The 26,787-nt window shown below is 41.6% G+C and overlaps 1 pseudogene; it reads left to right on the top strand.

The window, feature by feature from the left end:
- The first annotated feature begins 24,472 nt into the window (after positions 1-24,472).
- Positions 24,473-26,323, top strand: LOC148839500 (uncharacterized; annotated as a pseudogene).
- Positions 26,324-26,787: the final 464 nt, after the last annotated feature.

A 26,787-nucleotide genomic window follows, 5' to 3' on the forward strand; every position in this document is an offset into this window, starting at 1 on the left:
TTACCAGAGCCTCTGCAACCGCGCGATTCGCTTTTTGGGGGGAGAACAAATGCTATTTGTTTGCATTACATATTTAGTGCAGCCCGGTGAAAAAATTCATTACTATGATTTCACCAGTCTGTATCCGTTTGTGAACAAAACTAAAAAATACCCACTGGGGCACCCCCGAATAGTTTATAACAACTTTGGAGATTTAAAACGGTATTTCGGTTTAGCGAAGGTGAAAGTTTACCCACCCAAACGTTTGTACCTTCCAGTTCTACCAACCAAAATTGACAAAAAACTGTTTTTCACACTGTATCGTACGTGTGCTGAAACAAAACAGACCACTCCCTGCGAGCACAGCGATGAAGATTGCGCCTTGACTGGTGTCTGGTGCACTCCGGAATTACAGAAGGCCTTAGATCTGGGGTATAGAGTGGGTAAAATTTACGAAATTTGGCATTTCGAAAAGTCCTCACACGATCTTTTTTCCGACTACATCAAGCTGCATCTGAAAGGGAAACAGGAAGCTTCGGGGTTTCCAGAGTGGTGTACGGATGTCACGAAACAATAAAGATATATCGGCGAATATTATGAAAAAGAGGGTGTCCGGCTGGACCCTGGCAACATTAAAAAGAATCAGGCCAAAAGACAGCTTTCAAAAATCGCCTTGAACAGTTTGTGGGGCAAGTATGGCCAAAGAGACAATTTACCACAGACCACCATTGTGAGAAACCCCAATGAATTGTTCAGGTACTTATTTATGCCTTATCATGAGGTGTCAACCTGCGAGTTTATTGATGAAAACACAGCCTGTGTTACGTGGAAACACATTAAAGACCACTATACAGGCCATTCAAACACTAACATTTTCATCGCTAGCTTTACAACAGCCTATGCCCGCTTGGAGTTATACAACCTGCTAAATGCTTTGCAAGGCTGCTGTCTGTACCACGACACAGATTCCGTTATCTTTGTGAGCTGGGAGGGTGATTGGAATCCTGAACTGGGTGACTACTTGGGTGAGCTGACCAGCGAAATCGATGCTGGACAACACATCACCGAGTTTGTATCAACAGGGCCCAAGTCGTATGGGTACAAGCTGTCTGGTGGGAAAGCCTGTTTAAAGGTGAAAGGTATTATGCTCAATGTGAACATTGGTTTTTGACTACGGCGTTAACCCTTGCTGAGTGCCGGGAATTTAAACACATTTCTATTCAACACCTGATCATCGTGCGTGTTAAAAAGGATTGGCGCATTGAGACCCGGACCTTAAAGAAAACCCAGAAGGTGGTTTACGACAAGTGGGTGGTGCAAAAAAATTTGACATCGTTGCCCTACGGCTATTAACCAGATGGATGTCAGGTTAAAACACCCTTTTTCATGCATTTTGTCCGGACCCTCGAATTGCGGTAAAAGTTATTTTATAAAACAACTCTTGGAGAACGGTGATACCGTTATGACTCGTAAACCCGAAAACATAGTCTGGTGTTACAGCTGCTGGCAACTTCTATACACTGAGTTGCTAGTGAAATTTCCATACATTCAGTTTATAGAAGGTCTACCGATGTCGTTTTCTGACGACCAGCTACTGCCACCTGATAGAGTAAATTTGATTATAGTTGATGATTTGATGGAGTCTGCGTGTGAAAATAATGAGATAGAAAAAGCTTTTACCAAATACGTACACCACCGAAACCTTAGCATCATGTATATCGTCCAAAATGTGTTTTGTCAAGGCCGGAAAAGTAGAACCATAGCGTTAAATACAAAGTACATGGTGCTGTTTAAAAACCCTAGAGATAAACTACAGATTACAACCCTGTCCCGGCAGATGTACCCCGGTAAAGCCAAAATTTTTTTGGAAGCGTTCGATGACGCTACTAAAAAACCTTTCGGTTACTTGTTGGTGGATTTAAATGCCGACACCCCAGATGACTATCGCTTGTGAACAGGTCTTTTCCCCCAGATGTACCCACGGCTTATGTATTTAAAAAATCTAAAAATCGGTGATCTCGCAACCATAGACTCAGTCGAAAAAACACGTTCGGGCCGTCGTCATGTCTTCACGCGTTCGGAGAAACCTGACTCTCTTACATTTTCTGGTAAAAGCCGCCCCCAATCAGCGTAAAGCTATTCTCTGTGGGGCTTCAAATGATCTTGTACAGGCCATAGCTGAAATCGCCTTGAGTACCTTGAAAGGGAACATACCGTTATCTGCTAAGCAGTTTGGGACCCTGAAGAGAAAGCATAAGCTTATAAAGACTTTGAGTCGAAAGGATCTTTCTCTTAAAAGAAAGAGACTCTTGGTGAACCAGTCCGGCGGTTTTATCGGGACCCTGTTGAGTATTGCAGTACCATTGATTACGGGGCTTCTACAACGTCAATAATGGAGCACGCTGAAAAAATGTACCTGGTACCTCAGAAACAGCTCGATCGACTCCGAGAGCAGTCTGGCATCGAAAACGATGTAAGAAAAATAACAACCCGCTGGTTGGATGATGAAATGAGAGACATTCTTCAGAACTCACATCTGGCCGAATATGAAAAAGTGAAATTGTATAGTCAGGTGTTACAACAGTATTTGACATTAGTATGCCAGGAGACTTCCGAAAAGGGGACTTTAACTGTTGTACTACCGGAAAATGCACCCGCCGAGCTATCACGCACGTTACCACAACAGCCGTCATCGAGCGACGCTGACTTTGGGTATATTTTGGACAGCGTGTCTCAGCGGTTCCGGAGAAATGCTGAGATATTGTTAAAGACTATGGTCCGCAATGAACCGATAATAGCCTGGAATGAAAAGGGAGAATTTGTGTACAAGGGGGCACTCGTTGAGGGCTCTCACATGATTGATCTTTTCAGGGCTCTCACGCAGCAGCAAGCAGTTGCAGTCGGTAAGAAACCAAAAGGTTAGGATGTGTTCATGGAGGCTATGGCCGAAATCAACGTGCCGGGCACCTTGCTAGCCAATGCTGGTAACCGAGAGCTACTTGAAAAACTCAAGGCTGCCCCGCTGGGGTGTGCAGCGCCTGTCAAAACTTTAAAACAACCGGTAGAGATGTCTACGCCCGACCCGGTCTCTAAGATAACCGTAGAAAGGAGACGATCATTAATACCTAGATCCACATGGTTGTCTTTGTAACATTTTTTCTCTCATCTGTGGGTATGTGTGTTTGTGATAAATGACTTGAAATGTATATTAAAAAGCGTGAGCAATATAGTTAAAAATGTTTGTAATAAAATGGCTTGGATGTAATGTATTAAAAAAGCTTGAGCAATATAACCTTATACTGTATAACCGCGAATGTATAATAAAAATATTGTATTGATTTTGATTCATATTTTGTGTTCTTTTTTAAATAATAACCACACAGACAATGAAATGGTTCGATTTCATTTTTATTTTAGACGGTCGATTAAAATTTATGACATGTTTTAAATTGGCGTAAACACCCGCATAATTGAACATTCATATTTTCAAATGGCTTAAAAGGGTACAGGGGTCTCTGTCTCACACGTCGTCGGTTTTTCAGAAACATTTCAACCATGCGGTCATTCTGGATTGCATTCGTAGAATAAAGTTCTAAAATGTTTCTAAAAGATAAGCCTTTACATCTATGGTATAGAAAAAAGACGCATTGTAGTCCGCAGGTCACTGCAAAAGAATCTTGCAATTGTCTGTTGTTGTAAAATATTGAATTAGCATTTCTGTTTAAGAAATCAATAATGTTCTTGGGAAAGAAAAAAGGCTTGGGGTGAAAATCCGTAGGAGTCGAAAAATTCTGCTCCGTCGTCATCGAGTAAGTAATTAGCAAGCCAGTGTTCACCGGGGTGGTCGTGTGGGTGAGTATTAACTATTAAACTCAGAGGGCGCCGCACCAGTCTCTCGCTCGGTAGTGCATCACTGGGGAACACGCCTAGAAAACTGTCTCGGGTGTAGCGGTGTCGGGTTAGAATGTCTTCCAGCTGTTTGGTGTTCATCTTTATGTGTAGGTTGTGTGGCCTCCTGTGCTTTTTAGCTGAAGTCGTAAATGACTTGACGTCTCATATCAAGCTCTATCACATTGTCGAACAGCGCGTACACAACCATGTTAACTGTAGTGGGTACCGGTAGCGTGAAGCATATTTCAGCTCTCAGATTACCCGTTTTGATAAGTGAATAATGACCTGTGCACTCGTCATCGGGGCTGAGATTGAAAGCGAACAATGTGTAACCGTGCGCGTACTCCTCGCGGTCCACCAGAAGTGGTTTGTCTTTCAGACGCTTCCCGGATGTTTCCACCAGATTAAAATATTCACGGACGCAATGTCCATTCTGGAAGTCTGGTTGAAGCGGTTTAGTGGGGATTTGTTCACCGTCAGCGTAGAGAGCCAGAAAGTTAACGTTGTAGTGTTTAAAATTGAAGGGGTTTTGTGTAAAACTGCTGCTGAATGCTGCGTTGTCCACAAACCCCAAAATTACCACTTTGGGTAACTGCCCAAGAAAGAGGTTTTCTTGGTTACACACACGGCTCCCTGCAGGCAGACTGAAGACTTTGATCTGTACGCGGTCTATGGGGTATTTAGCTTTGGCCGTCAGGAGTGCTTTGGCGTGTCCAAGTCTGACCCCTGGTGACACTCTGACTCTTTTCACAAACAAAGATGCAGAGAGTATGCTCAGTTTGTGTTCTCCGACGTTGTTCATTAAGCAGAAAGCATCTCTGTTGCGCGTGAGTTTTATTTTCAGGTCAACGCCATTCAGTAGTAGTTTGTCAAAGAAAAAACAGGTCTGCGTGAATGTGACCCAGGAGCTCCAGTTTTCGGCTTTGCGTCGTGTATGATGCTCTTTTTTGGAACCCCTGATTGGGTCCATCCAAAATTGTGGACTCGTGTTGCCCGGCTGTGTCTTTGTAAAAGAGCCCTGTTGAATACTGCGTCTTCAACGTCTCTTCGCTGTAGTTCAGGACTGACTCTATAAAGGCTCTGTAAGGATAACAGTTGTTGCTCTGGCTGATCAATCGGTCTCCTACGGTGATGTCAACTTGGCTGAAGATGGCAGCGATGGGGTAATTCATCAGACTCACACGGGCTGCCGCATCAATGTCCCGACCGTCTGCTTCCGTTATTTTACAGGTCAAATAGAGCAGCGTGTTGTTTAATCCTAAATAATCTTCTCCGTTGCCTGCGATGTAGAACTCCAGAGGTGCGTTTTCTGTTAGGGCCGTGAGGGATGGAACTTCTATGTAAAAGCTTTTTTCGTTGCTTGTTTGGGTAGGCGTTAATTGAAATATGTCCAGCTCCGACTTTGCGCATTCTGCAGACCCGCCATGAACAAAAGCCATATTTAAAATATGTCTCGTTTCATACCTCGTTGATTGCGGTGTGTCACAGCCCTCTTCTTGGTCGACCTGAAGCTTTTATGAGATGACTGTCTTCTCCTAGCCGTTCTTTTATCAGGTTTCGGAAGCCCCCGACGGTGCGATGATGATGTCTGTCTTTTTCTCTTGACACCTCTGCGGATGTATGCTAGACCTGAACCTTCCTGCTGATGTGCAGCCACCTTAGACATGACGGCACTTGTAACGTTGTTAACCATGTCTTTGGCGATGTTTTTAGCTGCCGATGCCATGTGCGGTTTAACTATTTCAAACCCTCATTTCAGAAAAGGCATGGCTTTTCTAAATAGTGCTCTGAAAATACCCCCTATAGCCGCACCGTACTGAACTGGTAGCCCAGAAAATCCTGGTAATCCGTAACCAGCTTGTTGTTTGTAGTAGTGTGTATACAAAGAAGGATCCCCGTAGCTCTTGATGACCGTCATCCTTTTAGATGTTTGTCGCTTTCACAGGTCTGAAATGCAGCTTGACGATGACCTTACCAAATGCAAATGACACGTGCTCATTTTGATCCGTCTTTATTTCAATAGTGATGTTGTTAAAATGATTGATGCTCACCGGCACATAATGGGGCTTGTCGTACAATACTGTGATGAATTCACCATCCATGCCTCTGAAGGGCACACAACGCAAAAGCGGTGCGTAGACGTTGCCTATTAACTGGTGTTCTATGATATCGGTGTATATATACATGGTGTTAAATCCGCCAGTCATATCGACGGGGTGCGGTGATTTTACACTTCCGACACCTGATTTGAAACCCAACATCCTCGTCAGACTGTTATGCACATGTATAACAAACTATGTAAAACATACTAAGTTAGTTAGTATCACTAACAATCTTTACCGACCTTGGAAGCCTTTACCCAACTATTGAATTTATCGCTCCACCCGTGCCACTTTACCAAAAGCTGTTTGTTTTTGCCACGACCCCTGGCTGCTAAAATCTTTTGGATGCGGTAGATGTTCTCAACATTGGGGTTTATCTTCTGTAGCTCTTCTGCATAGAAGGAGCCCTTAATGTCATCGCCTGCGTAGTCCTGCAGTTTTTAATAGGGTCTCAGAGCCGAGGCCTGCTCTTTGACAATGAAAATTTCATCTGTGAAGGTCTGTTCATATCCCTTCTCAAACACTCCCTTTATTTTGGACACCCGTACGCGATCACCCACATTAAATGACAACTTTGACGATTTTCTCTTAAAGTGTTCGTCATAGACCGTTCTCCACACCTCAAGTTGTCGGACATAACAGAAGCCGGGGTTCGTTTAATAGTCGTGTGGTAATTATGGTTATAAGAGTAAATAAGATCTGATAGGACGTCGATATATCGAAAGGTGTTTTTGTGTGTCAGGTACCTCCACATTTTTGTTTTAATAGTTCTGTTAAACCTCTCGACCACGCTAGCCTTCACATCGCTGGCCGTAACGAAATGTTCAATATTCTCACATTTGAGAAAATTTTGGAAGGTCCTGTTAAGAAATTCTTTACCCTCATCTGTTTGTAGCTTTTTAGGAGCACGCCCCTCTTGCACTATATTTCAGAAGGAGCCTGTCACGGCACCTCCAGACTTGGTTTTCAGCGGCACGGCCCAAGCGTATTTAGACAACATGTCTATACATGTTAAGATGTAACAGAAACGGTCGTTGAACTCGTGGTGTTCTCTCATGTCCACCAAGTCGGCCTGCCACTACCAGTCCAGTTTGGACACCAACGTCCTGTTTCTCTTAAAACGTACGCGCGCTGGCTTGTGCAGCGTATAAGCCGCCTGGCCGGACAACCACTCAGCCACCCGGCTGCGGCTGGCGCCGCTCACACCCCGGGATCTCGTGGCCCTCATCAGACTCCCCACGCTGCCGTAACTCCCTGATTCCCTAGGTTTATAATAGAGCGCACCCCGCGGAAGACATGGTCCCCTTCCAAACCAATACACGCATTCACACACATAAATCGAGGGATGCGGCGGCTGGGGCTTTTGAACCCTGAGGCTCCGGCCCCGACCGGCCGGGGGAAGGCGGGAGTTCCGAACCTTAACAACACACCATTGGCTCCTGAGGGGGCGGGACATGCACCCATAACAATCCACCATTGGCTGGCAAGGGGGCGGGACATCCACCCACCGCGGACACCCATTGGCTGAAAAAGGGGATGTGGTACCTGTCAAAAAAGTTTGACGAAAGGTGTAGCTTTATACTACTTATATTATTTGAATCTAGATACGATTGCAGTTGGGCCATAACTATTCTCTCAAGAATTTTAGATAGAAATGGGATGTTTGAGACAGGTCTGTAGTTGTTAAGAACTGCTCCCTTAAATTGGTCAGGTACAACGCCTGATGCAAGGGACATGTTCATTATACTAATTATAGGTCCTGCCAGTACTTTGAGGGAATCTTTGACTAGCTGAGTGGGGATGGGATCTAGCGAACATCTTAAAACAAGCCCAACCTCATGCCACATTGTACAAATGTGTAATAAATGATCAATGCGCACCCGTGAAAATTGTTTCGTTTTACTTGTGGAGCTGTTGTCATAGGTTGCTTGTTTTAGGTGAATCGCTGAACGGTGATGTCTGAGAATTGACTTTAACGAACAGCATTTGACATACTACTGTGAAATGAACTATACTGACATTTTCAAACGTTTGATGGATTGAAAATAGAGAGGAAGAGTCAATCTGCCAAGCTAGTGTCACCAAATGTAACTAGCATCACGCTACTCTCTTGTTGCAAATGCAAAGGAGCTGCGTTTTTTTCTAAATCATTAGCGTTTCATCACCGTTAGCAAAAATGAAAAAAAAATACAGATAATTGACTATTTTCGACATGGCAACAGAGTTTATCTCTGACTTCTCTTTGTTCGGTATCCGGTTTGCTGAAGCGAAAATATGACCAAATGATCGACACTGCATCTTTTTTAGATACCAGCTCATCTTCATTTGTACTTGAGTCATCCCTGCCGGACTGGGGTTCAGCATAAGCGCTCGTGTTGTCTCATGCCCGGCACGCTTTTTTGTGTTTTGAATGAAGAACGAAGGTTGGACGAGGCAGAAGTATGTGACTGGATATAACGACTGGGTGTTGTAGCTCTTTTAAGGGAATTGCTCATGAAAACACACAGCGGGGAAAGCGTTTACCGAACATACCGACATAAGCAAAGTAAGGCCGGTGAGAGATTCTTAATGTCGGTATCGATAAATTTTAGATATATCGCCCAAGCCTATTTAAGAGTGTTTTTTTTATTATTGTCACATCTAACGTCTCCACCATCATCCCTTTTTTCAACACTAATTCTTTACTGTTGTAATCCTAAATGTCATAACCAGATTGGCCATTTGCAATACAATATGGAATAGACTGTACTATTTCATGTGCTACAATAACTGAAAATATTACTATAAATCTAAGAAAGTATAAACACTATTTGCCAATGAAAAGAGACAGGAATCAAGTATAAAAACGTGTATTAGCTTACCTGTAGATTTTTTGAGACATCCTGATGTATAAATTCGAAACATTATTAATTTGGATCAAAAATTAATGCAGATTAATTTGTTTAAAATAAACAAGAACAAACAGACTCCACAGACACAGATAAGAAAACCAAAGACCTACTACAAGAACACGCAGACTCCCCACACACAGACACCAGTACCAGAGCAAGAAAATACAGACTCCATACAACAGTTCCAGTGACCCATAAGAAGAACACGTAGAATACACACACACAGACACATGTTTTTTAAATATGACCCTCTGAACATGGCATGAGAGAATGCATTGGAAAAAAGTGATTGCACCTTTCAAGAACAGTTTCAGAAGTAACAATGTGGCCCTCAAGGAAAAAAAGTTGGGAGACCTCTGGTCTAGATTAAAATTTGAGAATAATCTCTCCACTAACCACTAAAAAAAACTATGAGTACAAGATGGCTGTCAGTAAGTTACTTAACAGATGTTAACATCTTGCAGCAACAAAATATACAGCTTCAGATTGTTTATAATAATAATAATAATAATAATAATAATAATAATAATAATAATGGTTTACACTTACATAGCGCTTTTCTGGACACTCCACTCAGAGGTTTATAAGCAATGGTGACTCCCCTCCTCCACCACCAATGTGCAGCATCTACCTGGATGATGCGATGGCAGCCATAGTGTGCAAGAAGGCTCACCACACATCAGCTATTAGTGCGTGACAGTGTGTAGAGTGATAGCTGTCACAGAAGCCATTCCAAATATCGCATTAAATTTGTACACATATATGTGAATATTTCTTTTAGTTCTATTTGTTCATTTGAATATTACAATATATGACATAAGGGTTTTCATTAAATTTATTATGAGTGTAAATTGTGTTGTTTATTATGTATTCCTCCATCATAAAATCTCCCTGTCTACCCACCGTCCCACTGTCTGGCCCTCCAGCCATTATTCCGAAGCAAATGTGGCCCTCAAGGAAAACAAGTTGGGAGACCCCTGGTTAAGATTTAAATTTGAGGATAATCTCTCCACTAACAAGAACCATGAGTACAAGATGGCTGTCAGTAAGTCACTGAACAGATGTTAACATCTTGTAGCAACTCTGCAACAAAATATACAGCATCAGATTATTTATGTTTTCCTTGAGGGCCACATTGGCTCTTACGCGATTGGTAAATACGGGACAGATGTTTGTATAATGTGAAACTTTTTTTTTAAATAAGTTTTTATTTAAACAGCAGAAATACAAAAAAGGAGACAGAATAATGAAATAGATAAAGAAATAGATACTTCACAGTTGTAAAAAACTAAAAATTATACTTTTTATATATTTCCATTGTATGTCTTACCTTTTGATTCTGTAAATTTCTAATAGAATTTAAATAAAAAAAGGAATTCAACTTTAAAAGCATGAATAGTGGGAGCAGTATAAGACCATTTACATTTGTGGATAATTAGGTTGGTAATTGTAGCCCTCCCCTATCATATGGTAAATAAAGCAAAGACAATCTGAGTCTAGGATGTTTATTATTCCAAATAAAATTTGTTAATGCTTTCTTCAATAAATTAAAAAAGGAAGGAGGTGGGTGGAGAGGGATTGACTGGAAAAGATACAGAAACTTTGGTAAAATTGACATTTTAATTATATTGATTCTCCCAATCACTGATATGGGCATTTTGTTCCACCTATTTTTTATTCTATTACTAGTTCTATTAAAGGATTATAATTTGGGGGGATTATTTTGTTGACCTCTGGGGTAATCTTAATTCCTAAATAAGTAAAACCCTCCTTGCATACCACAAAAGGGGTTTGAATTGGTGGATGACTTCTCTCATTCTCATATAAGAACATTAGAGCTGATTTATTGTTATTTATTGTTATCCTGAAAAAAGCCCATATGTTTTAATAAGATCTAAAAGAGAGGGTATTGAATAATTTAAGTTTGAAAGAAATAAAATTATGTAATCAGCGTATAATGCAATCCGATGTTCTACAGTACCTATATTTATACCATTAATGCCGGTATGTTTACGAATAGCCATGGCCAATGGTTCAATGGCTAGTGTGAACCGCAACGGGGACGAGGGACATCCTTGTCATGTTCCTCTGCTGAGATTAAAAGTGGTAGATATCAAACCATTGGTTAGAATTGCGGCGGATTGGTTAGCATAAATGACTTTAATCCATTTGAGAAACCCTTTTCCTATCTCCATTCTGGAAAAATCCTCAAACAGATACTGATGTTTGATCTGATCAAATGCTTCTAAGGAGGAAGCTGGAAGAGATGCAAGTCGATGCCTCCACGACCTCGTGGATCACTGACTACCTGACAGGCAGACCACAGTCTGTGAGACTTCAGAACTGTGTGTCTGAACAGGTAGTGAGTAACACAGGGGCACCTCAAGGGACAGTTCTTTCTCCATTCCTCTTCACCCTCTATACTTCGGACTTTAAGTACAACTCAGAGTCATGCCACCTGCAGAAGTTCTCAGATGACTCTGCAATTGTGGGATGTATCAAGGGTGAGCAGGAGGAGGAGTACAGAGGACTGGTCAGCAGCTTTGTGGAGTGGTGTGGGGTAAACCACTTGGAACTGAATGTTACAAAGACAAAGGAACTGGTGGTAGATTTCAGGAGGAAAAAGGTCAAACCTACTCCTGTCTACATCCATGGGAGTGGCGTGGAGATGGTGGACTCGTACAAGTACCTGGGAGTGCACATCGACGATAGACTGGAATGGTCTAAGAACACCGAGGCCATCTATAAGAAGGGACAGAGCCGACTCTACTTCTTGAGGAGGCTCAGGTCCTTCAATGTGTGTAGTAAGATGCTACACATGTTCTATCAGTCGGTGGTAGCGAGTGCCATTTTCTACGCAGTGGTGTGCTGGGGCTCGGGGATTAGAGCAGTAGATTCCAAAAGGCTGAACAAGCTCATCAGGAGAGCAAGCTCTGTCATTGGGTCTGACCTGGACTCCTTGGAGGTAGTGGCTGAGAGGAGAATGATGTCCAAACTAGAGGCCATCATGGACAACTTCTCCCATCCCCTCTATGACAGGCTTGCAGGAATGAAGAGCACGTACAGCAATAGACTGATTCATCCACGGTGCAACAGGGAGCGCTACAGGAGGTCATTCTTGCCGTCTGCCATAAGACTGTACAACGCATCCACCTTGCGTCTTGGCAGAGGCAACATCGACAGTGACCTGTATCTGGATTAAACGCATCTACACATCTACTGCTACATCTGTTCTCTTCTTCTTCTTTTTCTTTTTCTTTTTCCCGTTTACAACCACTTTCTGTGCAATATATGCCAGGGACCTGTGCAATACATTTATATTTATATCTACAGTTACATCTATATTTATATCCATATGTGTGATATGAGTGTGATATGATTTTCTGTGTACTGTTCTGTTCTAGTTTGTTCTTGTGCGTCTGGACTGTGAGTAACTCTTGTATTGTATTGTATGTATTGTACTATTATTATATAATTCGTTACATTGTGGCTGTGTTGTGTGTGTTAAGCTGCTGTTGCACTGCAATTTCCCTCACGGGATCAATAAAGTATCTATCTATCTATCTATCTATCTATCTATCTATCTTTTTCTGCATCTAATGATAATGTTGCATTGATAAAGAGACCCACAGGGTAAAAGGAAATTCCTGTTGCTCATTAATTTTTTGCTGTTGAAAGATTCAGTGTCTCTGTATGTACCCCCTTAATTAATTCCTGCTCTAGATCACTGGTAGTGTTGTCTGTGTACCACTTGCTATTCCTAGACTGGGACCGTGCAGTGATGGACAGTGAATGATCTCACTCCCATCCTGACTAAACCAAAACTTGTGCCTTATAAACCCCAGCAACATTGGCAAAGACAGTTATCTGACAAAATCATGGTTATGTACTATTAGCTGAGGGTCTAAAGAGAAGATTTGAGGAATTTTTGGAAAGGCACAAATTTTGCTTTAGTCAGGAGGAGAGTGAGACGACTCCTGTCCATCACTGCACGGTCCCATTCTGGGAACAAGAACTCATCTTATAAACCCCAGCAACATTGGCAAAGACACTTATCTGGCAAAACCATGGTGATTTTCTATTAGCTTATCGGACATTCAGACTCGCTCAGAGTTCAGAACACTGTCGTAATTATCACTCACGTGTGTTGAGGAATTCTGATGACGTTGTCCATTTATTTCCACTCGAACTTGTCTACATCAGTTGTATATCCGATGCATCTATAGGTAACAACATGGATACATGAGACAAGCACACGCTAGAAACGTTGTAATCTCACAATAAGTCAAATATACATACCCGAGAAATGGTGGAAATCGTCATCGTCTACCAAATCATGTAGTGTGAGGCTTGAAAAAAGTGAGTCTTCTGAGTGCGGCATTTGACCGCTGTGGTCCATTCTTCTCTCTATTTCTGACAAGTCAGTAGATCACCCGAGACTGACAGACTTGGGCCCCCGCAACCCCCTACGGATCATGTCCTTATACACGTTGATCTGGACCCCGATAAGCATCCACTTCTAAGAAATCCATATGTTTGTGAGATATGAAGCATATCTCTACAACCCATAACCTTTAACGTCAGGTGCCTGGGTGTGGTCGTGTTGGGGTGGAGAATTTATTTTAAAAGAAAACATTTTTAGAAAATGTTTTAGTTAAGTCCGTTATATTGTTAAAATCTATATTATTGTATGCCATGCACCTGTGCATGCCTAAATGTCATCACTGTTAAAATGCGGGGAAATGTGGACTGCTGCTTGTGACTGATTCAACATCACACCTCAGTGAATATTATTATTTAAGAAGAATGTTTTTTTATTAAACAACGGTATCACTATAAGAAAATTGATCTTTTCTTTATATCGGTGTGTTCACAAACCTTTTCTCGTTATCAGTATAGTATGTGCATCCTTGGCGTTTTGGGGTTTTATTTTTCTACGATGCAGAGTTAAGAACATTAACTAGTATTTTTCTAATAAGAACATTATTTACATAAGAACATTATTTACATTTTGCGTAAAATACATGTAGAGAATTATAAAATATTGGTAAATGGTTACGAACTTGCCGTTTATGCTTAAATGAGCCGACTTGCCGGTCATGAAGTGCGTCACCTGAGCTGTCAGGCCCCGATATTGACCGCTGCGAAGATGGCTTCTTTGAGTGGTGAAACATCGAATTCCTCTGTTATGCAAAGTGAAGAGGTAGGCTGCTAAAATATTTTTTTTCTGATAGTGGGATTGTTGTTTCAATCTGCGCTTAGTGTATGTCATTTTCAACACTTGGTCTTCTTTTTAGCAAAAGCTGACTCTGTGGTGTGTGACAGTGGCTGTCATGCGAAATCTGTCGGTGATTCAGGTGTTGGGGATCCGTCAACGACTGACAATGAAGAGTCGCTACAAATGGTAAATATTAAACCGCAGCGAGTGCGGAGGAAACAAAAAACTCTAACACAAAAGAGGCGTTAAAATGGTAAATATTTTAGGTAAAAAGCATGCCTATTTATTTTGTTAAGCCTTCCTTTTCTTTTTTCCTTTAATAGAATAACGAAGAGGTCCACGCATCAATCTTCCAACTACCATCGAACTTGAAGGTTTAGTTTCTGGGCACGTGTGTTCGCCAAAATGTGAATAATGATGATGTTCAACCTAGTTTAGCTAACGATGGCCCTAATGAGCCTGATGATATGGATCAGATTGTAAAGTCGGTTGTATGTTGCATCTTCAACCACTGTTTAAAGGGGGTTCTGGTTGATGAATGCGTGGCCTGTTTGATTAATAACCCAGGTCAACTGGGTCACACATGCCTGGCTGTCAGGTACGCAGATGGGTACGAAGGTGTGTCGATTGCCGCATTAGAAATTTATAAGTCTCTCAGTTTAGCCCGAATTTTATCGGCTGTTCTGTACATCGCCAGGGGTCTGGGTACATATACTATTACGGATGATACTGAGCGGGGTATAAAGCACTTGCTAAGAAATATAATTGACGACTGATTATGCTACTATGTATGCTCCTTACTTGAAAATGTAGATGGAAAAATACTAAACGTGACTTTTGATGCGTTGCAAAAGAAACATTATACTTATTTTTACAGAAGAGAAAAAAGATCTATGTTAAACCAGGGCTGTGAAATACTCGCAATGTGAACAGAGCTTTCACTCTGTTTTACAGACACTGGTGAGCCATCGTCCGAAGAATTAAGAATTTCAAATGTATACGTCAGAATTCTTACAAAGAGTGCTTTACACTCTTCTTTCTGCAAAACTTGATATGAAAATCAATGAACCAAATGCTAATGTCCTTGAATTTGTTAAAGAGGTAGATATGTATGTAAAGAACATGAGTGAAATTACTGCGATTCTGATGTTTTCAGATCAGAACTGAAGCCTGGTGGATTCAGCGGTGTGTATTCCAAAATACAACGTATTTTACATAGAACCTGTGGTAACACCGTCCCTCTGATCATGCAGGCAAATTTATTCGCCGTTAGACAGAGTCACCCAGTTCAGTGTTCACGGCTATAGAAATGGCGAGAGAAAGGGCTTTATGAATGCTTTTTCAGATGCTGCTGAGTTTCTGAGCAATGTTGGGGTAATAGCTACATGTACCGAACTAATTTTCTGCACCAGGAAATTTAATTGGTGATTGCAAGCAGGAGTCTGTAACATGTGTGAAATGTTCAAAAGTGTATACTGGGATGTTTCTGTATTTGAAAAACTGCGGATGAAATAAAATGGTTCACATTTCACATGCTATTTGTCCTGCGAGTTCTTTCCATGACGCTTTACTCGGTCAATGTGTGTGTGTGTGTCTGTGCGTTTGATGTTTTTTTTTTTGAGACATGCTATCAGGGACAGCCAATCTGACACCCGGCCACGGCTGGTGCTCTCACCCCAGGAACTCGCAGCCCTCACCAGACTCCCCATGCTGCCGTAACTCCCCGATTCCCTAGGGTTATAGTAGAGCACGCTCAAACCCACGGAAGACATGATCGCCTTCCACCCTCGTCACTAATACGCACTATCATACACTTGTAGTGTGCTCTCACGAGGCACCAGTTCTGTAGGGGTTTGGGCATTTACTGGGACAATTATTAATTGTAGCAGTAAATCACGAAATTGATTCTTTTAACTGCCTTAGAATCCAACCTTGCGATATAACTCAAACAACGCACACACACAGGTACTAATACATGAGGATACATTTATTAATGCATAGAATATGCATGTAAACCTAACAGATCTTATCGAGAGGGTTATCAGAATACAAAAGATATATATTCAATCAGTTACAAAGTGTTACATATATCAAGAGGACATACGTTCAGTATATCATTCATTTAGACCGTTTCGTAAATGAATTTGGTTATAACTTCTACATTGGATACTCAAAACAAGTACATAACTCTTAGGAATTAAATTGATATCAACTGCTTGGGATAACAATTGAATTCTCGAGCTGTAATGCATTGAAGTTGAATACTCATCCAATCTCTGGGGATTCAGATCTCCTGCGGGCTCTCTGGCTCCATGCCAGGCTGTGCTGTGCGGCTTGCGACGGTGCGCTGCTGATGCTCACTGACCGGCTAGTTAGTGTTGGCTTTAACTAGCAAAGTTTGTGCACAGGAGAAAAGATGACTGTGGGTCCCAGCAAGTCAGGAAGAGGACCGGTTCGTTCCTGATGAAGCGCTAGTTCTGAATAGTGATTAAGCTGTCCACAGTTCCGACCTGTTCATGAGGCTTGCTGCTGATGCTAACCTCGGGTGGATCCTCTGGTTACTCTCTGGCAACCTCCGCTCTCGACTCTTAGAACAAAGCAAAGTTCTGGCACTCGGACACACTGGCCGTTCCGTGGTGGTCCGGGCTGAGTCTCAGGATGGTCAGGAGGCGCGCTGCGAGAATGTCCTGCCCTTGGGAGCCTTCTGCTCCTGGGCTGTCCTGCCCTGGAATTGTCTCGCACCCCTGGAATTCTCCTTAGAATTCTATTTAGAGTAGTCTCTAGAATTCCCCCTTTCAGAATAGTCTTTCGAATTTCTTAGAATAATCTCCCAGGCTCTCTGTGTTGCCTGTTTTACCTGGAGGAACTTCAGCTCGTTCATTGGCTGAAAGTTTCATGGGCATCAGAGACCCACGTGGGTTACTCGGCCCTACCAGTTCCTGATTGATTTTATATATCACCTTTAAAAGTGGCATCTCAAAGCAATACAGATTACAAAGTAAATACCCAACACTGATTGTACCCATCTGTCATGCTAATAAAGCACCTTGAATTGAATTGAATTGAATTGAATTGGGAGGGTGAGTGAGAGAGCACAGCCAGGACAGACAGGCAAATAAGATACACTCCACAGACATTCACAACAGCGACATATCATAAACCATTTGCACATATTGTTAAATTATTACTTGTTTTTCAGGAAGTTAAAAAAACACTTGAATTACTTATCCAGTCTCTCGAAATAAAATTATTTTTCAAGCAATGCAACTAACGTCAGGCAACGTGTTTTTTTTAATCCAACATTGACAGCCTCATCTTAAATCCTGTCAGTCAGCTCTTTTTTCTCTATTTGAATTGTGGCGATTCAAACAACTTGGGATAACAAGTGGTCTCAAAGTCACCGAGCTCACAGAGCTTCAACAACAGATGACAATTTCCTTAGTCCTTCCTTAGTCTTCCTGAAATTGTCAGATTATGAGTGAATAAAAGCATTTTATTAAAAACACGTTTGCGTTTGTTTGGGAGCTATATTATGTATTTTTCATATGTAAGATATAATGATGTGTTCCCGCTTACACATCGCACGACTTTAAAAGCTAGAAAAACAGGTTTCGATTCACATTATCTGGCGAGCCTTGTTTTGTCAAAGGACAGCACACTCTCTCTCGCTTGCCCTAAACGGACAATACACAGGGGGGAGTTCAAGGTAGAAGGGGGCGAGATTTCCAGCGAAAGACACCTCCCCCCCTCCAAAACCCAGTAAGTACAGTACTTACTAGTTAAGAAAGCTAGGTGTTAGCATAAATTATTAGTAATCAATAATATTAAATTTAGCACTGTAATAAATTGTGCTAATAATAAATTCTATTCTACTCTGAGAATGTAGGGGGAGGAAGAATGCCCGTGGTCTTTTCACTTACTGCAATATTATGGACACTCAATTGACTTTAAAAAAAAACAGCTGGTACAGCATCCCACCGCGCCCACGCGCCAGCATTATATTCTCATGTACGGGTAGAATATGTTCATTGTCTTCCAATGAAAGAAGGGTTCCTTTCGCCGTAGTCGTGAGACATTAGAAGCTTGCCACGCCCGGACTGTTACACCTACGCATTCATTGAGGAGCCTAGCTTTCTTAACTAGTAAGTACTGTACTTACTGGGTTTTGGAGGGGGGGAGGTGTCTTTCACTGGAAATCTTGCCCCCTTCTACTTTGAAAATACCTGTGAAACCAGTTTAATTCGTCACAGCCAGCACTCCCGCAGAGAGGGGAGTTGTACTTGCAGTGCATCGGTATAGATGGGAAAGCCAGAGCCGAGTCAAGTCTAGCCATGTGTGAGTCTAGTCTCACAGAGCTTCAACAGCAGATGACAACTTGTGAGTTCGATTAAGAATGAATAAAAGCATTTCATTAATAACGCGTTTGCGTTTGTCTGGGTGCTGACAAAGTAAAAAACAATTACTTTTTGACAATGAAGAACTGTGTGTGTGTCTCTCTCTCTGCTGGCGTTTGTAATTGTTTTTATTTTTAAATACATTTTAGCAAAGTAATGTACCATAAAAGTATTGTGAGACATATTTTGGTTAACATGTTCAGTGTTCAGTGTGTGGTAATTTGTTTGGTGCGAGTGAAGTTTTATTTAATCTCTGACCCAGGGAAAAGTGTGGTGTGACGGCTGAGGAGAGAATGCAGGCTCGCGCTGTGTTTGTTATTCTTTTTGTCTTTTTGAGCCAGTGAAAGCTCTGTTGTCCTTCACATGAATGCCTGAATCATTGTACCGAACCCAGGATTTTACAGTATTTTTTCTTTAAAATACCAATAACAGCAACATACAGTTTACATAATATGTTCCAAAATTAATATCGTTTATGACCTTTATGACCTTCGTTATGCTCTTCGTTAATGTCTAATGCGGAACATATCATTATATCTCATTTTGTATTTCTTTAAAAAAAAAATTGTTTGCCCAGCCTAACAGTATTGTTGTTATTGTTTTTATCCTGTAAAGCGCTTTGAGGAGCCACCTTTAAAGGCGCCATATACAATTAAGTTCATTATTATTACTATTGTTAATTTGCTGGACAGAGAGGTGAACATTATTACACAGAAGACAAAGATAGCAATTTACGTTGCATTGTGCACTGTGCTGCTGTAATAGAGTTTAAATAATTAAAAGTCTAAACAGTATCAGCTTTATTTATGGGTTTTAAATAAAGGCGATTTAAACGCGATTTAAATCAATATAAATGTTTATATTGTAACGCATAGGTGACTATTCATTGTTATTAAAATGACTTAAATTCGATCATGTTGTGATATTTAGAAATATAAATTTGTATGGTGCGAGTGAAGTTTTATTTAATCTCTGACCCAGGGAAATGTTTTATTTTTTCAAAGAAATGTTTGTTAAAAAAAAAAGTCATGGTTTCAAACACACAACGTGTGATGTGGGAGTCAAGAACCTAACCTACAGCGCCACATGAGGAGTGTTGAAAAAGCCCTACAAACATTATCAACAGACATCGTACAGCGTGTACTATTCTTGTGTCACGGTACATGAATATAATTATATCGTTATTAATTTCTTTAGATACGCGATTCCATATTATATTCCCTTTTAATCAAATTCTAAAAGTATGCTTGTTGACTCCGGTATCACGTTAGTTAAAGACTTCGATGCTTAAAATGTTTAGGGAGAAATGGAATACTGGTGTGTATTTTTTCTTTAAAGTACCGAGACCAGCCATATACTGTATGTTTATGTTCCAAAATTAATATCGTTTATGGCCTTCACACGCGTTACAGTATGCTCCTATTCTTTTTATGCTCAGCTACTAAGATTTCCCTTCAGTGGTAAAATTCCATATAAATATTCAATACTAAAACGGGCACAGTAAAGACATTTAAATCTTTCTACGACCGACCAACGGACCACGAGTGCCCCTGTCGGTCAACCAATCACGTACCGCGGTATTTTGTGTCAACCCGCGTCACGATGTGGGAGGCCGTAGCCAATTACGCACTTTGAATGGCTGCATCTGTATAGTACAACAACAAGGTTTGCATCCTCAGAACTAGGTGGAATGTGTTAAAGAGACCCACAAGTAATATGAAATTCCAGTTTTTCATTAATTTTTTGCTTTCTTACAATCTTTTTGGTGTTTTTACATCACTTCCTCCTTGCAAATTGACACAGAGAGACAATGTAACAGACTATAGCTAATCTAACAAATAAGACCGATTCTATAGCACCATCTAACTGAATTCGCTGTAAGGTGTTGGAAGAGTGGTGGGGGTGGGTGCTCCCTTATAGTAGGGCATTACAGTTGTCTAACATGCTTTATACAAGAGCATGTATTAATTTCTCTGTGTCTTGAGTGAAGACAAACTGCCTTAGTTTTGCAATATTTCTTAACTGTAGGAAGCATGTTTTAGATACTGTTTTAACATGAGAGTTAATAATAATAATAATAATAATAATAATAATTATTATTATTATTATTATAATTGCTTACACTTATATAGCACTTTTCTGGACACTCCACTCAAAGCGCTTTACAGGTAATGGGGACCACCACCAATGTGCAGAATCCACCTGGATGATTCAATGGCAGCCATAGTGCACCAGAACGCTCACCACACATCAGCTATCAGTGGGGAGGAGAGCAGAGTAATGAAGCCAATTCATAGATGGGGATTATAAGGAGGTCATAATTGGTAAGGGCCAATGGGAAATTTTGGCCAAGACGCCAGGGTTACACCCCTACTCTTTTCGAGAAACGCCCTGGGATTTTTATTTACCACAGAGAGTCAGGACCTTGGTTTTACGTCTCATCCGAAGGATGGTGCCTGTTTACAGTATAGTGTCCCCGTCACTATAATGCAGCATTAGGACCCACATGGACCGCAGGGTTAGCGCCCTTAGAGCCTTGTGTCTAATATGACGTCTAAGTTACTTGCTGAGTCTTTGAGGCAAATTTTTAAATCCTCTGAGTTAAGTGCTAAAGTTATAGTAGTCCTATCAGTATTGTTGCCACCAAACAACAGAACCTCAGTTTTATCAGAGTTGAGTAACAAAAAGTTTTCACACATCCACGTCTTTACCTTATTAAAGCAATTAACTAAAGTGATAATAGGAGAGTTGTCGTCGGTGTAAACGAAATATATATTTGGGTGTCATCAGCATATGAATGAAAGTTAATATTGTGTTTTCGTATTATCCTACCTAGCGGCAGCATGTAGAGAGAGAACAATATTGGCCCCAGCACTACCCCAAATTGAACTGTTGACATTGATGAAGCAGTACAATTATTAGATATTTGAACTTAATGAAAACAAACAATTACTTAAATATGAAGTAAACCACTTAAGGACAGTTCCAGATAAGCCAACCGCAAACTCAAGCTTGTGTAACTAAACACAGTGGTCAACCATGTCAAAGGCAGCACTAAGATCTAGAAGCACAAGCACTGTTGCATTCCCCGCATCAGTAGCTAACAGAATATCATTTACAACTCTTGTTAATTCAGTTTCAGTGCTGTGGCCTAGGCGGAAACCAGACTGAAATTTCTCAAGTATATTATTTGAATCTAGATACGATTGCAGTTGGGCCATAACTATTCTCTCAAGAATTTTAGATAGAAATGGGACGTTTGAGACAGGCCTGTAGTTGTTAAGAACTTGTGGATCCAAATTTGACTTCTTAATGAGCGGTCTAACAACCACTACCTTAAATTGGTCAGGTACAACGCCTGATGCAAGGGACGTGTTCATTATACTAATTATAGGTCCTGCCAGTACTTTGAGGGAATCTTTGACTAGCTGAGTGGGGATGGGATCTAGCGAACAGGTGGTTGACTTTGTCTTAATAGTTAATTTCTTGAGATCTTGCTCATTAACTAATTGAAAAACAATAAAAAGGTGTTCATATTGTTTCTGTACCAGACTTCTTTGCGGCTTATTTGATTGTGTTTGAAGTCTGATGGTGTTAATTTTATCGTTAAAGAAGTTAATGAAATCGTCACTACTAAAATTAGATGGTGCTATAGAATCGATCTTATTTGTTAGATTAGCTATACAGTCTGTTACATTGTCTCTCTGTGTCAATTTGCAAGGAGGAATTTCCGATTACCTGTGGGTCTGCAGCCTTTATACGAATAAACAGTCTTACATTTAGAGGGGGGGTAACTATGTTATTTCATTGGGTTAGGTGTTTTCTTTTAATTGTTAACCATGTTCTCAAAAATGTTTTGCTTGTGTACTCCTTTCATTGGTGAAGATCAACATTACCCTCTCATAACATCCCTAAAAACCAAAGAAATCCTAAAATTATTGGCAGACAGGATCTAACAGGATCTAGCTGATTTCAGATACGGTGAAAATTAGGTGCTTTAGCTCGGGAACTAAATAAACGGATCTCTGATTTACATGAGATTCAAAAATGCAAATTGGCTCTCACGCGATTTGTAAATAGGGGACAGATGTTTGTATAATTTGAATCTTTTTTTTTAAATAAGTTTTTATTTAAACAGCAGACATACAAAAAAGGAGACAGAATAATGAAATAGATACAGAAATAGACACTGCACAGACAGAGGAATTCACAGTTGTAAAAAACTAAAAGTTGTACTTTTTACATATTTTCATTGTATGTCTTGCTTTTTGATTCTGTAAATTTCTAATAGAATTTAAATAAAAAAGGAATTCAAGAGCAGGCAGCTCATATCCAGCTATCTCTGTACACACTGACAGCTGATGTTAGTTTAGTCGGGAGGGGAGAGAGACCACTCCCTGTCCATCACTGCACGGTCACAGTCTGGGAATAGCAGGTGGTCTTATAAGCCCCAGCAACATTGGCAAAGATGTTTATCTGGCAAAACCATGTTCATGTACTATTAGTTTAGGGCTTGTAGAATAGATTTTAGTTACTTTTGGAGAGGCACAAGTTTTTCTTTTGTCAGGAATTAGCCTTTGTCCTGTCTAGCTGTGCACAGCTCTGTGTCAATTTACAAGGAGGAAGTGATATAAAAACACCAAAAAATTGCAAGAAAGCAAAACATTAATGAAGAACGGGAATTTCCTTTTACCTGTGGGTCTCTTAATCACATTCCACCTAGTTTTGAGGATGTAAAAATTGTTGTTGTGCTATAAATGTGATTTTATATGGTCCAGGATTTTTATATCTGAAGCAGGGTTTAGGGGACATTTATTTTGAAAGGTGATGCCAAGCTAGTGTCACTTACTGTAGCTAGCATCACGCTACTGTAGTGGCAAGGCTTATTAAAAATACAGGAATTAAGTTTGCTGCTCCCTTGCCAGTCTCTCTGTCCCTCATTTAAGTGGTGCTTGATACAGAGAGACCATTCCATTTGGTTCACATTTAAGGTGTTTTTCTAGCTGATAGAGTATCCTGCTAAGGAACAACTCCCAAGGCTGAGATTCTCCAGCTACCCTAATAAATGGTCATCTCTGGCGCCTTACTGTCTGGGAGATTCCAAGGGAGAGTCTCATCCCAGGTGGTTTACAACCCTAAGGTCAGAGTGCATTGTTACTCATCTTCCACCTCAATCAGCCAATCAGGAACTGGTAGGGCAGGACAACTGTAATGGAAAGTTACTGAGAAAAGGTGTTTTATCCTAAAAATGTTGTTTATGGGCAGAGCTGTGCTGCAGAAGCAGCTGCATACTTAGAACAAAGTGTGATAGCACCCAGCTCGTCAAGGGCATGGGATTTTTTAATAATGTTTATCTCTGCTGCTTGAAGAAGGGAGTATGAGAAACTATTTTATTAACTGCTCTTCTTTGCTTAAAGCAAAAACCTATAAGAAATGGAAAATTACTGCTTTGCCTGTCCTTGAAGTGTTGCATCAGCTTAAAAAAAAGATATAAAACAAGGGCTCTCCCTGCTTGCTTTTGAATCAACTTTCATTTCTCTGCACAGACGGGTGATTGCTTTTTCCCATATTGCAATATGAATAAAGAATTTATTGAGTGAATGAGAATGCCTCTCCTGGCTCTTCTTTGATAAAATTCCACAACAATCTTTGGCGACGAGGATGGGATCACAAACCTGATTGCGGACGGCTATTGGAAGTCCATCCAGACCCGGACAATTTTTGTGAATATTCCAATAAATACTTACCGCTTTCAGAGAAGTGTCTGGAGAAATCCACGGCCGTCTGACATCAGTAAGTGATCCTTTAAAAGAACTAATTGTTTGAAAAGCGAGTCACAAAGGTGTTCTCTTCGATAAGTCAGGGACTTATAACGGGTCTGGGACCTGGTGAGTCTGGGACTCGTGAAACGAACATATCTTAACACAGATGTGTGGTTTTTGCTCTGCGGAGTAGTTAATGTGATAGTGTTCTAGAAACAGTAAGGCATTGTCAACAATGGGTAATGAGAGCTCTAAAGGCAAAGCTGGGCTGAGTGGCCCAGCCAAGTACATGTACGATAAGTTTGGTGATGCGGGAATAAAGTGTCTTCCCCTTTGGGGTAAGTTGGGTTTTCCAGAGAACAGCAGCTTTAGTCCACGACAGGTTGAGCAGCTTAAAAAGAAGTTGCAGGAAAGGGAGAAAAAAGGAAACAAGAAAGTGACTGGAAATGTTTTGAGCTGTGGAAAAATGAGGCACAGGCTAGAGAAAGGAAAACTAAAGAAGCACATAAGAAGGAGAGAAATGGGAAACCTGAGGGAACTCCCATGAATATAGTAGGGAGAGAATATGGATTGGTTTTTCAATGATTGTATGTCAGGATGGACGAATGAGCAGTGGCCTCAAGATGGGAGTTTTCAGCCATGGGCCATTAGATTGCTGCATGAAATGACTGACCCTCCAAATCCAGGAGGGGATCCCGATTGGGATTATGAGTATATGAGAAAATGTGTGTCAGTCTGGGATGCATGTGGAAAAAGATTCCCCCCCTTGCTTACTAACCCTGAACAGATTATGCTGAGCACATCTAAATTGTATCCAGACCTCGACTGTCTCGCTTCAGCCCCAGCTCTACCTCTACCAGTGGCACCACCCCCATATAAGCAGGGCGCAGGAGGCCATGGGACCCCTGCGAGGGAGAAACCTAAACAACAGGCCCTGGGATGTATACCAGTGTCAGGGGAAAAGAGTGTTAAGCTCCGCCCAACAGCCTCTGAGTTTAAGCCAAAGAAGGAACCCCAACCAGTGTGGGATGCCCCCTCCCCGCCCTCTACAAGGTCGGGAGCCCAATATGGTTCCCACCTGGACCCGTCACTAGTCTCTTTGCCTTTTTCTGATGGAGAAGAAAAGGATGACCCAAATCTGGATCTTCAGTTCCCTATGATAGAATGTCCAAACCCCCAGGGCGGTAACCCTGTTTTAGTTTTCCGCCCATGGAAATTAGCGGAACTGACAGCCGTAATCGGCGAACTACCAAACCCCAAGACAAATGGGTGAAAATACACCATTGCCTTGCAGCGTCTAGTTCCTCAATGTAAGCCCACGAGCAGCAAACTAGAGACTGTTTTTCAAAAGACCCTGAAGCTTGACTACAGCGATGTGCGCAACACGTTCAACCCAGACGTGGTGTATGACGCTGTCATTGGCAGTGGCTATCAGAACCAGCTAAACGGCATTTGCCAGCTCATAGAAACAAAGTATCCCCCCAAAACGGACTGGTTCACCTTGAGACAAACCAAGTGAAATGGAGAAATGTGTAATGATTTCTTGGAGAGACTGAACCCCCTCTTCAGTAACCTCAGTGGTCTGCCCCCGCCTGCCCCTAACAACGACAGCTCAGTATACGAAACTAAACTTACCCATCTTTTCGTGGACAGCCTGCTCCCCAAAATAGAGAGCATGGTGAAAAACTCATGAATCGGCTGGGACACCGCTCGGTTGACCGAGGTGTGCTGCCATGCTTACCATGCTAAGAGACAAATAGCATAAAAGAATGAGAAAAAAGCACGAAAAGACAGCGATCAGCTACACCAACTCCAGATGGCCCAGCTCCAGTTCTATCAAGGAGGAAGAGGAAGGGGCCGGGGTAGGAGACCAGGAGGCCGTGGCCGACAAGGAGGCTACTGAGGAAGATGGAGAGGTCGAGGAGAAGGAGACCGCGATGTGTGTTTTCACTGTGGAAAAACAGGACAGCGGGTAAGAGAATGCCCCAAAAAGGAGGGGGTAGAGGAAGACGATGGGAACTGGGACTCGGGCCCCCCGGCTGGAGTAACAGTCAGTACACCATGGCAACGGGAAAAGAAAGATTGATTATCCCCACCAGGAGAGGTAGGGCCTGAGGGCACCACTTTCATTTTACCTCCCATCTCCTCCCCTTCCCAGCTGCCCAAAGTCACTTTGCATATTAATGGCGATCCCTATGACTTTTTAGTTGACACAGGGGCAACCCATTCCCTGCTTAGGGATGACGTACACAGTTTCAAGCTCTCATCGAAATCTATCCTGACAATGGGAGTAACAGGCACTCCGACAGAGGCTCATTTCACCACACCACTCACTGTGGAATGCCAGAAGCATGGGTTTGGGTCCACCAACCACTCATTCTTACTTTCGAAAGAATGCCCTGTTAATTTGTGTGGCAGAGATTTGCTCTGTAAAATGGGCCTCAGAACAGGGGCTCGAACTAACCTGCAACGAAGACTGCTTGCCCCGAACCATGCTTGCCCCGAACCATGCTTGTCCAACACTCCCCCACGGTCCCGGATTATTACTAC

The sequence above is a fragment of the Atractosteus spatula genome, chromosome 2, assembly GCF_055471065.1.
Source record: "Atractosteus spatula isolate fAtrSpa1 chromosome 2, fAtrSpa1.hap1, whole genome shotgun sequence".
NCBI lineage: Eukaryota > Metazoa > Chordata > Actinopteri > Semionotiformes > Lepisosteidae > Atractosteus > Atractosteus spatula.